The sequence below is a fragment of the Fukomys damarensis genome, unplaced genomic scaffold, assembly GCF_012274545.1.
Source record: "Fukomys damarensis isolate Sample0158 unplaced genomic scaffold, DMR_v1.0_HiC HiC_scaffold_5, whole genome shotgun sequence".
NCBI lineage: Eukaryota > Metazoa > Chordata > Mammalia > Rodentia > Bathyergidae > Fukomys > Fukomys damarensis.
In genome coordinates this window covers 69426203-69440338 of record NW_022900917.1, presented here as the reverse complement: position 1 = coordinate 69440338, position 14136 = coordinate 69426203, and positions in this window count along the sequence as shown.

Genomic DNA, 14136 nt, shown 5'->3' with positions numbered 1-14136 from the left:
TTTTTTTTTTTTTTTTTTGGTACCAGGGATTGAATTTAGGAACTTGCACCAGCAAAGCAGGTGGCAGAACCACTGAGCTAAATCCCCGGCCCAAGATAGCCACATTCTAAGAATCATGATTAAATATTTTCTAGGAATTCTCTGGAGGCCCTTTCAGGGCAGCCAAGTTGTGAAATTTCAAAGACTGCATCGTGCTAAAATTGTGACCTTCCATCCTTCCTTGAAGACACTCCAGGCCTGCAAGTTTTGTGATGGTTTTTGGCAGCAACTACCTAAATTTTAGAATCTAACTCTTGAAGAATGTTACTGTGAAATGAGGTTTACACCAGTTTGTCTAACAGGCCTGGCATCCCATGCAAATATTCTCCCCACCTGGATGTTCTCACATCCACCAAGCTGAAGATTAAATGCTACTACATGGTTCAGGCTGAGTATTTCCGAGGCAAAAGTTCCCCCAACTCCAATTTTCTCTTTCTGTATTTTCCATGATTAAATAATAAGCATCATGCAGGGAAAGAACATTTAAAATTCCAGGAAGTGTTGTGCATAATGCAAAAACAAAAGAAGACTCATCAAATGTGTCATATCAGTCATTTTAATATTCATATCAGTCATTTTAATATTCTCTTTTCTGTACTGTTGTTCCCTTCAAAAGCTGCAATAACAATCTCTTCTTAAAAAGTTCAGAAAAACACCTTCTAGATGCCAAGTACCTTATTCATTATTGAAAGGAGCACAAGATAAAAGCATATGATTCCTACCCTCAAAGCAGTATAAGTAACAGTTTAAGGTAGGAATGGTAGATATTTGTAATGACATTATAAGAGTTATTTTTAAAAGGAAACAATAATAGATGCTGTAAAAAATCTAAGAATTGAGTAGCACCAGAATTTTGGGCTATTTTAGAGGGTTATTTTAAATGAAGGCAACCATTTATTTAGATATAAAATGCAAGTCTCTATTTTTTGTGGATGTGACTGTTGTTTTCCATTTAATATCTTTAAATGTATATGAATGATATTATACAAATTTGGAGGTCTTTGAGGATAATTTTTTCTTTTCAGAAGCCTGTTGACCCACTGTTAACCCAGTTACAATAGCCTTGGGCAAGTGACTGAGTCTTGATTTTCTCCTCTATAAAATGGCAACAATAACACGAACCTTTTCTGTTATCATTAGGGTTATTTAAATAGAATAACACCTGAAAATTCTTTGCACCTTGTTTGACAGAGTAAAAGCTCAGCTACCTCCAGGTTGACTATGTGGCTTTGATTTTGCTTTTAGGTTTCTAATCATTAACCTTCCCTTAAGAGAGCTAAAAATGTGATACCAGTTTTAATCAATGGTTCCTTTTTACAGTTTTCCATATCCCATATAAAGGTAACTGTGGTATACACCATTTCTGTCTCTCTCCAGTTCTGGGTGTAGCTGTGTGACTTAGTTTGGCCAGTGAAATGTGAAAAAAGGTAACAAATGACACTTCCACTGCAAACAGTTATTGATACTTAGTGAGGCTCATGCCTCTCAACTGAACTGATTGTGGCCTTGTGACTTAATGTGAAGTTTAAATCTGAGCCATAATATGGAAAACAGCTGTGCTGGAAAGAGGCCAAGACTTATAGCCCACACTGTAGGAGTAAAATATAATCATTTGTTGTTTTAATTTAGATGCTGAGATTACCATAATAAACCTCAAAATATATCGCTGCTTGCTTCACACTGGAAATCTGTCTTCAGATGTTATTAATAAGACAGGTAATATTATTAATAAAGGACTTCGTCCTCAAGCTATATATAAGGAAGCATGTGGTACTATCAGGAAACTTAGTGTTTTACTCTTCTGAGCATAAAAATATCTAACCAAAACTGAAGCAGCCAGCACTGACTGTCTGAATTGTATAACGAAATACAAGTTCCCTCTCTTATTTCAAAATTTAGATTGTGATACCCCGTTCTTGACAAGGATGCCATCTGCTTGGGAAAGTTCATTCTCAGGTGAGAAACCCATGGAATTTGCAAAACAAACCTCCTGGAAACATTTGACAACTAAGACTTAACCTTGGCCAAAATTTAGGGCACCGCAGAATGCTCCAGAGAACAACGTAGATATCAAAGAAGTCAGTGTACGGATTAGCATGTGGCTTGGCCCAGTTGCTTTTCACCTTCCTGGGTTTTAGTTTCTCAGACATGAGATGATCACATTGGGTTAATTATTGTCAAGGTTTCTCCTGACAGCTCAGTAGTTTTAAATGAGAAAATAAAATGCAGACTTCCATCTTCTTATTCTGAAGAAGTTCAAACTCACAATGAAGTCTGGAAATATTTCTCAATGTGGACACCAATAAATAATAAACATATACTACACATAAACATTGCTGTATAATGAGTAAAAGCACTACTTCAGAAATGACAACTTGAAGACAACTCCAACTCCTTTGCCTTTGTATATCCATGTAGTTCAATGGCGAGTGCACAGTGGGTGCTCAAAATTATATACTGCGTCAATAGCTGGATTGGTATTTTTATAACCAACTGAAAGAAATGGATGCATAAGTAAGAGATTTCCCTGTCATTGTGTCTATAAATTTATTGTATAAAATTCTTCTTTGTGAGGAAGAACAGTGTGAGTATAAATTTCAGATGCTTGAATAAGTGTTATGCAAAGCACACAGAAGTAGGAGTCAAGAGGCCTTAGCTACAAAGCTGCTGCCATCATTAATTAGTGGAGTGACTTTGGAAAAACCATTTCTCCCACTGAACCTCAACTTTCTCACCAATAAAATGCCTATTAAAATTTTATCATGTCTTCTAAGTAACAGTTGCTGTGAAAACCAAATGGGATGAGACAAGAAGAGGTTTCAAAAAATGATAATGTATGTCCTTATAATTGGTAACCAACCAGCAAAGAGCATAATAATGTGTGTCTCTCAATGCTCTGTAACATTTTCTTATCCATACAATGGAGAAACCATCACAGTCAGTGTTTTGAACAACAATCAAAGACCACTGGAATGAAGATCAACGCAAAGTGTCAATATAAGCATACTTTTCAGACAGGGTTGAATAGCTCTTTACAGAACAATTCTTAAAAACAACAACAACAAAAAAAAACATTGGAAATATCCCAAACCACTGTCCAAATTTTAAGACTGCTGTTATTTCATAGTGTGACCAAACCCTATAGAAAGGATAATTTTAGAAATGTCAAAAGTTAAAACAAATGTAGACTTCATTTTAATTCATGGTTTTCTTTCTGTCTTCAATTCTTGTTCAGTGCAATCTGCAGTTCCAGCAAGAAGAAAAAGCCATCGGTCATATAAATCTCCTAACCAACAATCTGAATTTGAATGATAACAAAATGTGTCTCTAATCTCCTGATACATGACAATTGCTTCTGCTAAATGCTATGTAAAACAATGTTACTAGAAATTAACACCGTTTTTAATTCCACTGGTATTGGCACTAATGCTCGTATTTCTTGCATGCATATTATCCTACTAATTCCATTAGGTCTTTTGTGCATAGCAATGCTAACCCTGCTCTTCTATAACTGGCATTTTTAATTTTTCATTGGGTTACTTTGTATATTTCAGTTGCTTGTAATTGCTTGTAATTGCAACTCTAATAAATCATTAGACTGTAGTAAACCAAGTGGTCCTCAGTACCTTTCTGAGGTACTGATTCTGTACCTTTTATTAACATTGGTGGTGAAGTCTGACTCCACTTGGTGTTTACCAGAAAATTGTTTGTAAGCACCTGTACATTCTTCCCTGCATCTGGGCAAGCTTATAAGAAACCTAATTCTCCTTTGCCACCAGTGAGCAAGACAACCCATACAAGACCCAGCCAGGGCATGGGAACACCTGCTCTCACACCAACCTATCATGAAGCCCCAACCCAGTTTACCTATCAGGCTTCTGTGTCATTTTGGACCAGCTTGAGGAGTCAGCAGGCCTTCTCTTGGAAAACCTCATTGAGTGAATAGTAAGCCTTCTGGGTAGGTGTGTGCTGCCCTCATTCTCAACACATGAACTAAATGGTGGATTGCGGTCTGTAATATACAGAGTGGTTGCTTAGCTGCATGCTTCCTGTCCTATACACAAATAGTTCGACAATCAGACAGGGACTTAGCAATGTTTACATACACCCTCTGTCTGCAGTTCACCTTCTACACCACTCTTTTGGAGGTTACTCACATTTAGGTACTTAAGTTCATTGCCCCAGTTTCTTTCCTTTTTGTGCAAGAAAGATGAAATTACTCTTTCTACTGGAGCTTCAGCCACCTGCACATGTCTTGTCAAGAGCCTGCTCTCTGGCATACACAGCAGAGTTTGGGAACTCACCCCTTGGCATCCCTTCTCCAAGTTTCATTGTACCTCCAAAATCTGTGGCTCATAATTACTTGGAATATTTTGTTCAGTCTGTAACTACTATCTGTAGGCATACAGACATCCTCTGAAGTTATTCTGTCTTGAATGGAAGCAGAACACCTTGCCCAATGAGGTTTATTTCAGTAATTATTTATTTTACTTCTAGAGCTTTCATTTGGTTCCTTTTTGTCACCAGGACCTTGTGCTTATGAGGTAGGCACCAGCACCACTGAGCTATATCCCTGGCCCTCATTTGGTTAAGTGTTTTTGTGGTGACTTTTAAATATCTTCTTTCTTCTATATTTTGAAATATAAATCATTTTACTCTTCACATTTTAAGTTTAATACCCAATATCTTGGGAAGGATAACTCTTCTGTTTGTAATTGTTACTACCTCCTCTTTCAGGGACTTGTTTCTGTGTGTTTCTGTCAATATTTTCTTTCTTGCAAACTGAAAATTATCTCATTTTGGCCATAGAAACCCTAAGGGCCATGAACTGAGCATACTTTTCCCAGGACAAGATGTGATTTGCTCCTATTGCTCATTCAATGTATTACAAACACATCTAAGAGAAATGTGCTTGTTAATATTTTTCTTTTTAGATATAAAATATTTAAAATATTATATTTAACTAAAATATTAGTTAAAATAGGTCAGAGATTGGATACACCAGCTAAACTATTTTCTGTTTCAGATCCCATGGGCAATGTTCTTTCAATTACTCTATACTTTCTTATCTTCCTGTGTCCTTGCTCTTTATATAATTTACCATAAGAGCAAAGTTGAATTTCTTTTGTCTTCACAGTGTTGTAGAAAGTTTTGTTTTTGTAATTACACATGTGAATATAACTAAATATTTTTCAAAATCTCTTCTACATTCTATATCTCTTGGCAAAAGAAATGTTATAATTACTAAAATATAAGGTGTAGATATCAGTACATTTTATTCACTCTTACCCTTATCCCATGTACAACAGTACATACATTGCAATGTTTGTAAAACTAATCTGGAATTATGAATCAGAATTATGTTATAGTTTTATGTATTAGAATATTAAGTATCTACTGTGTGCGATGATAGTAATAAGATTCCCAAAGTGCTGATTTCTGTAGTCTATGAAATAAACTGTTATCAAAATCAATAAAGGTTACTTAATGACCACCAAAGTTTTCTATCCTGAATTTAGTGTTTCTATTTCCCTGCACATAAAAGTTATTAGTATATATGGGTTAAATGTGTGTCTATGATTAAAGTGTATACCGTGTTCTTTTGTATGTTTTACGGCTTATAGAAAGGATATATTCATAATATGCTTATTTCTTGCAACATTTTCTAAAATTATTTTTATTCCCCTCCCCATTTTTCCACATCCCTCTATCTCTACATACTCTTCCTTCATTTTCTTTTTTTTTTCAGTTGATGTTTGTGACACACAACGATTCCATTCATTGTGATAATTGATACAAGTGCATGACATATTTTTTTCTGCTTTTTATTTATTTCTTCTTCTTCTTCCATTAAGTTTATTAGTATATTTTAGGTATGCAACACAGTTGCATTCATCATGGGAACTTGGACCTTTACATGATGTATCTTGATTCCTATTTTTTTTCCCATTCTCATGCACTCCCTTAAACCCCTCTACCCTCCCTATTTACAAAGACTTTGTTTCCATTCTTTCCTTTTCTCATATTTTTTTCCTTTTCCTTCTGCCTTTTCCCCTACCCCTCCCAATTTGCTGAATTTGTGGGGTGGAACACTCTGTAAGACATCTATGAAGTCCATTTGTTCAAAAGCTTGGTTAAGTTCTAGTATTTCATTGTTGATTTTTGGTCTAGGTGTATTTGTGACAGTGGAGTATTGAGTTTCCCCAATACTATTTATTATTTCTTATTTGGTTTTTCATGTCCAGTAATATTTGTTTTGTACAGTAGGGGGCATTAGTGTTTGGTGCATATATATATTTATGATTGTCATCTCTTCCTCTAGTATTGTTCCCTTTATAAGGATGTAGTGACCTTCTTTGTCTTTCTTAATTAGTTTTGATTTGAAATCTACTTTGTCCGCAAATAAGATAGCTACCTCCACTTTTTTCTGGGTTCCTGCCACATGGAGAACTGTTTTCTATCCTTCTAATTTCAGTTTATGAATTTCTTTTTAAATTAGGTATGTTTTTTGCATAGAGCATATTGTTGGATTTTGCTTCTTAATCCAATTATGCCAGCCAGTGTCTTTTGATTGGTGAATTGAAGCCATTAACATTGATGCTTATAACTGATATGTATTGACTTATCCTTCTCATGTTATTTTCCTGTTGTTGGCTCTTTTATTTTTTATTTTTCCCCTTTCCCTTTAATTTCTTGCCTTGCTTGATGGCTTCACTCTGTTGTGCCTCATTGAGTTGTGATCTTCATTGTCTTTTTCTAGGATATTGTTTAGAATTTAGAGTGCTGGTTTAGTATTCATGAAGTTGCTCAGGTGTTCTTTGTTGTGGAAGTATCTAATTTCCCCATCAAATTTGAAAGATAATTTTGCAGGATACAACAATCTACATTGGAAGTTTTTTTTTTTTTTCCTTTTGCTTTTTTTTTTTTTTAGGGCTTGAAATACTTCACCCCAGGCTCTCCTTAACTCGAGGGTTTGTGTTGCAAAGTCTGCTGTGATTCTGATGGGCTTTCCTTTTTATGTGATTTGTTTCTTTTCTCTAACTGCTTGTAGCATTTTTTTCTGTTGGGTTTCTGGGTTCTTGACTATTATATGTCTAGGTATAGATTTTTTTTATCATGGCTAGTTGGAATCCTATATGGCTCACTTATCTGTATGTCTAATTCTTTTTCTCTGTTTGGGAAGTTTCCAGCCATTATATTTGTTAACCTTTTTTATGTCATTTGTACTTTCTCCTGCTTTTTCATGGACTCCTGTCAGTCTTGTGTTATTCTTCTTGGCATCATCAGGCAACTGCTGGATCAATTTCTCATGGTCCCTTACTATTTTTAATAAATTTCTATTTTCATGGTCACTAAATGCAATCCTGTCTTCTAACGCTGATATTCTATCTTCACATTGGCTCATTCTGCTGTGAATAATTCTGGAGACTTTAATCTCCTGGATATCTGTTTTAATCTATTTCATGGATTCCATTTCTTTCTTATGCTTGGCATTCATGGCTTCCATCAAGGTCCTGGGCTCATCTAACTTTTTACCTGTCTTTGTTCTAGAATCTTTAATCATGTCATTCATTCTGCTCACCATCTCTGTAGTTATCTGGGAAATTATTTCTGATTTGAATATTTTTAGAGCCTCATTTGTCTGTTTTGTTACCTCCTGGGCTATCAGTTCAGTGTGTCCTGGTGGTTATTATCAGATCTTTCCATTTCCTTGCCCCCAGATGACACATCCTAAATTTGTTTACATCCTCTTCTTCTCTCCCCCTCAGACTCTTGGTCTCCTTCCCATTTAAAAATGATCTGTCTCCCTGTTTCTTTTGCTCAATCTTTTATTTTGCTCTTTATTTGTTTTCAGGTTTCTCATATGAGAAAAACCATATGGTATTTAAACTTGTTTGTCTTATTTATTTAACTTAATATTATGTCTTCAAGGTGCATCCATTTTCCTACGAATATCTCAGTTGTACTCTTTTTTATAGCTGAGTAGTATTCCATTATGTACAGGTTCCATATTTTCTTTCAATCTATTTATTTGTTGATGGACATATAAACTTGCTTCAAAGATTTAGCTATTATGAATTGTGCTGCTATAATAATTGGTATGCATATATTACTGCAATATGATGTTCTTAAATCTTTGGAAAGATTACCTAGAAGGGGAATACCTGAGTTGAATGGAATTTCAACTTTTAGTTATTTGAGGAATCTCCATACTGATTTCCATAATGACTATAGTAATTTACATGTCCGCCAGCAACTAAATTAAAACAATATTGAGGTGGATCTAATTTTTTTTGAGTTCTTTATATGTTCTAGATATTAGTCCTCTATCCAAGGAGTAGCTAGCAAAATATTTTCCTATTCTGTAAGTCAGCTTCTCACTGTTGGTTGATTTCTTTGTTGTGCAAGAGCTTTTTAATTTGATATAAATTTTTTTTTGTAATTACTATGTTGATTACTATGTTGATATGTGTATCTTCACTTAAATAATTTAAGTGTCATAGTAAATAGATTGTAACCAATGTGATCATTGTCCTGTAAATTGACAATGCTTTTCAGTGTTTTATGTAACTTCTTGCTCCTACAAACATCAATGCTATGAAGTGTTTTTTAATTTTTATTATTAGTAGTATGTGTTTGCAGTAATATGATTACATTCACTGTAGAGAGTTGGTTGGTATCTATACTAGCACATGTGACTTCTTTTTCCACCCCCTTCCCTTTCCATCCTTCCCCCTCCCTCCATCTCTCAGTCCCTTTCCCTTTTGCAAGAGATTTCTCTCCATGGTTCCTATTATCTTTCTTTAATTTGTTCTTTAATTTACTTATAATTTGAGTTTCTCATGTAAGAAAAGCTATATGACATTTAGGTTTGTGTTTGACTTATTTTGCTTAACATTTTGTGTGTAATTGTATTTGTGTGAACTTCACCCTGAAAACTTCACGGTGGAGTTACAAAGCAATTGGTTTCAATTTACACAAACTCCAACTTCACTAGACATTGTAAACTTCTTCCCCACTTGACTGGAGCAGTTTCCAGCTCTATCCCTGCTTACTTGATGTGGTTTTGAAGAGGTTTTCATATTTGCCATCCTGTTGTATGTAAACTTCATGGCACTGTGGACATCACATTCACATCCAGGTTTCAGAGTGAGGTTAGATACCACTTCATTTTTTCATTGGCCATTAGGTTTTTTTTCTATGTGTTGCCTATGTAAACATTTTAGCCTTTTTAATTGTCCTTTTCCTTATAGCTAGATGAATATTCTGCTTTTTACTCTTGACCAAAATATTTTTTGGCAGTTGTATGTATTCCTAACACAATCTCCATACCTATTGCCTAATATATTTATAATAGCTTTTTCTGTAAATAGGTATAAATTTTTAACATAGTCAAAATATACATTTTTTTCATTATTTAGGTTCTTCTTCCAAATGTTATTTCCTGTCCATGGTTGTAAAATACTCTTCAGAAGTTTTCAAAGTTTTACTTTATACATGAAAACATTTAATCCATCCAAATTATTGAAACATTATTGAACATTCTGCTCTTTCCTCACTGACTTTAATGCTTCACCTGTCATATATCACATTTCCATATATTTATGGGCTTTTTCTGCAGTTTTTATTTTATTCTTTCATGAGAGGTCTATGCATCAATTTCTGGAACAATATTTTACTTGCTTCATAATTCTATATTTTAATACCTCTTGATATTTCATAGTGAGGCTTATATTCTATGACTTTGTAATTCAATAAGGTAAAGATTGACCTTTGCATGAATTTTGACCGGATGCTTTAATCTGATTGCCAGGAGAAATTGTCACTTCTAGAGGATTAAGTTTTGAATTATTAATGTCTCTGAACATCTTCCAAGATGATCTCCAACTTAGTTCCTGATGTTAAGTATTCTTTTCTAATTCCTTTGTCTTTTAATATTTGTTGTAAGTTTATTTTGTCCTCCACATTGCTGATCTGGTGTTTTTTACTTTAAGATTGGCTGTGTCTTTCTCCAAGATTGTATCCAACCTCACTGTTCGCATTTCCAGTGGCCCTTCCTCAACAATACAGTTCTCTCTGCACTCTCTCCTCTTGCAGTTCCCAGTCAGCCTATTCTCTCTTAATACCATCCCACACATGTCTAGTACATCTTTCTCTCCATATCTACACTGAGGATTCCTAATGGATACTAAAATTTAATTCTGAATTTCATGGTAGATAATTTTCAGGTACCATTTCTGTTTCTTCATCTTCAGGGTTTTGTTCTTATTCTCTTATGATGTTTCTATAGCTTCTTCATGAACTGCACTCTGTTTTCACACAAATTACATTACATGTCACTGTTTTCCACAAGGAGAAATACACAGATTGTGAGGATTCTGGCTGAGGACGCTGCTCATTCCCATACTCTGAACAGGTTCTTCCTGCTTCCACACAAGTGCTTAGATGGAGCTGATCCTCCTCTAATGGGGATCTCCTACACTTTAGGTGGGAGCAGGCCAGGTGGTCTCCTCTTAGTTTCATTGCTTGATTCTTCTTTTCAGTTTTCCCACTTTAAGTATACAAACATTATTAAAATCTGTTTTCTATATCCTACTCTATTCCACAGAAATTTAGCTCTGGGGTGGCTAGTAGCACATCTAGTAGACTTTGAGATCTGCATTTCACTGGTCAAAAGAGTAGTCTGTGTCCTAGGTCTTCAATTCTCTTTAACAAAAGAACATCTAATTATTGTAGTTCAATTTCAATACTCACAAATTACTGATCTATCTCAGGAAAAAGAGCCTATGACTCTTCCTTGATGTTTGCTCTATATCACAATCTCACTTTTTTAAAAATACAACTAGAAACTTAAAAGAGTATGCACTAAGCAACTTAGCACAAACTTAAAAGTATAAAATAAAATTGTGGACTTTCTCAAAATTAATTACTATGAGGCATAATGTGTCAAACTCTGTGGAATATGACTGAAAGATCCAACAGCAAAAGTATACATAAATGCCTTTACCAAAAAAAAGTTAAAATAAATTAATTAAACAAATATTTCACAAAGAGCATATAATATCATAGACCAAAAAAACACATTTTTCTGTAAATAGCAAAAATTAATAAGCTAGACAACAGAGAAAAGGTAGAATTAATTTGAAAATCTGAAAGTAATGCTTATAAAAATTAACAAAATAAAAAACTATGACATATTTCAAGTAAAATGAGAGTAGCCCAAATAATTTAGGGAATGACAAATAAAAATAGCCATCAAAGACTAGAATCTAATACATCAAGAAACTACTTTTTCCAATGTTACACATTTAGGTCAAATTAATATATTTGGAAAATGTGCCTTTCCTGGGGGGAGGAGGCATGGGGAGATGTAGTTCAAAACACAGTGTAACAAATATGCAGGGTGAACAAGTCCACAGACCTCAGGTATAATAAATAACAACAATGAACTATAGTCAGGGCTTTAACTAAATGAGTAAGAGCTGCTCTTGTCCCATAAGCAGAAAAAGAGGAGCAGGTAACTATTAACATGACTGTATTGGTCAATATTCCTTAGAGCAAAACTACCAGAATATGAGACTGAAACTCTCAGGGACTCTGGCTAAAGTCCCAGCAACCAACGGCCAAAAAACCTGGAATTTGATATCCAATGACTGCAGTCAGAGCAAACCTACTGCACTCCATGAGGAAGAACTAGTTTCCCCTCCGTCCACTTTTCTGTTCCATCGGGTAGACAGTGTGCATTCACACCCAGGGCACATATCCTACACTTGGTTTGCTAACTCACATACTGAACACACTCTCAGACACAACCCAGAAGTAACCATTACCAACTTCCAGACACCCCTTATTCAGTCCATCAGACACCCAAAATTAGCCATCACATTGATAGGCCCATCCATTTGCTTCACTATTTTACCATACATTTGTCTCATCCTATCTCATTGCATACCTTAAATATAAACAAAGCATTTACTCTAAGAATTATGATTCTTAGACCACAGTAGAGACAAAAAGACTAAATGGATAAACTATCACAGAAAGAAATGGAGAATGTAGTCAAGAATTTCTTCAGAAAACACAAATAAGCAGTAGGCCCAGCACTTTTAAAAATAGGCTATTCCAATACTCTTTAAACTATCCAAAAGTACAGAAATATAATTTGTTGTACAATCCAGAATAATATTCATTCCAAGAACAAGAGAAAAAGTGTTGAATGAAGCAAACTATAGACCAATTAACTTATGAATACTAGTACAAATTTTTGAACAGAATTCTGGAAACGTTTTGACCATGTCAGGTGTATTACAAGAATGCAGAAGTCGTTCAGCATTTGGAAATTGACTGATGTCATCTATCATGTTTGTGAAGCTATATAAAAATTATGTACATCTTCAGTGATCAGAACATCTGTCTCTGCAATTCAAGGTCAGCATTATAATTGATTAACAACTATAATGCTATTGAAACCTTATTAATTTCCACATAAACTAAAATTCAGATTTCAGATCTTAGGGTGTAAACATCGTTTTGTGTTTTTTTTTTTTGGTCATTTTTTTGTTGTTGTTTAGTGAAAATTATGTGTTCAGAATAGTGAGTTTCATTTCAACATATTTTTAAATGCACAGAGAACACTTTGATCATTTCACCCTCTGAGCTCCTTTTCTCTTTTCCCACTCTCTCCCTTGATACTCTTCCCTTTCCCTAACATTCTCCACTAGATGTACACATCTTTAGGGCCTACTCATTCATCTACTGCAGTTTTACAGAAGAAAACCCAAAGCTTAAAGTCGGGAGTCTGAGATCAGTAAAGGTAAACATTCTGCCTAAAGTCACACAGCCAGTTCTCATCTTGGTTAGACATAGATTAATGCAATTCCTGTCACTCAAATCAGAGCACTTTCCCACAGCACACCCAACATCACACATCTCAACCTTGAGCCCCCTTCCAATAAAAGAACATATTACTCTGTATAGAGCATATAGAATGTGTTAAAAGTTTAATACACAGCATAGAAATTCAGCATGCATAGTTGTTTTCAATTCAAAATGGAATATCCTATTAATGTTTTCAGCATATTTTGTGATAATAAAGATGACAGTGAAAGCAAGTTATGAGATTGAGATTTTAATGAGTCTCTCTGCCAGTGAAACTTGTAACTGTGCACTGATATAGGAAGCATGTTATTCTCTTACTACACATACCCTGGACTTTCCCATGTCTAAAGGAGCTTCCTGTCATAGTACTGGGATTCTGGGTCTGATCTTTACACTCAAATTTAAGCTGGCATGTTGCAGTCACCCATACACACACCCTTGGTGCTTTCAGTTAATGAATGTCCAGGTGTCTTGCACTGGAAAGGTCAGCACACTTCACTCTGGTAATGTCATTAGAGACGTCGCTACATTCCAGGGTGGCGGCTGGGAATATGGGCTCTTGCAACCACAGAAATTAGAAAGCCAGAGAGCCAGTGAAGTCAACACTTCCATCAAGGAGACCCAAGAGGACTGTCTTTTACAGAGACCCTCCAGCGATTTGTTCTCTTTTATTTTGCCTCCAGAAGAAAAAGGTGCTGTCAACTCTTTTCAAAGGTTATTCCACATTTGTACAAGCAAGATGCTCTTTTCACTCAGTTCCTTCTTTTTTTTATCATAACCCAATGCTCTTTCTTATTCTCTTTCTCTCTCACTCATAACATTGACTCATGAGCTGGTGCAGGTAATTCTAGTCAGTGGGGAAAACCAATTAGCTCCTGCATTCTCTGAAGAGGTCCTTGGCCTCTTTGGACAAAAATAAGACCAACAGAGGAAGGGAATCCAAAGACTGAGTCTAGCTGAGTGTGGGGTCTGAAATTAAGGAAAATCTCTCAAGAGCAAATTGCCCAGGCATTTCTGCTCTGGTGTTGACTGAGGTTCCAGACCTACAGATCCACCAAAATCTCAGGCTCCCAAATTGTAGACATACCACAGAGAAGAAGCATTTGGATATGGAAGATTTAAAATGACTCTACTGGACCATATGCGAATAATCATTTCAACATAATTCTGCTGCAAACTATGAGGTGCTTTCTTCCTTCTTTGTTAAAGTTGTATGTT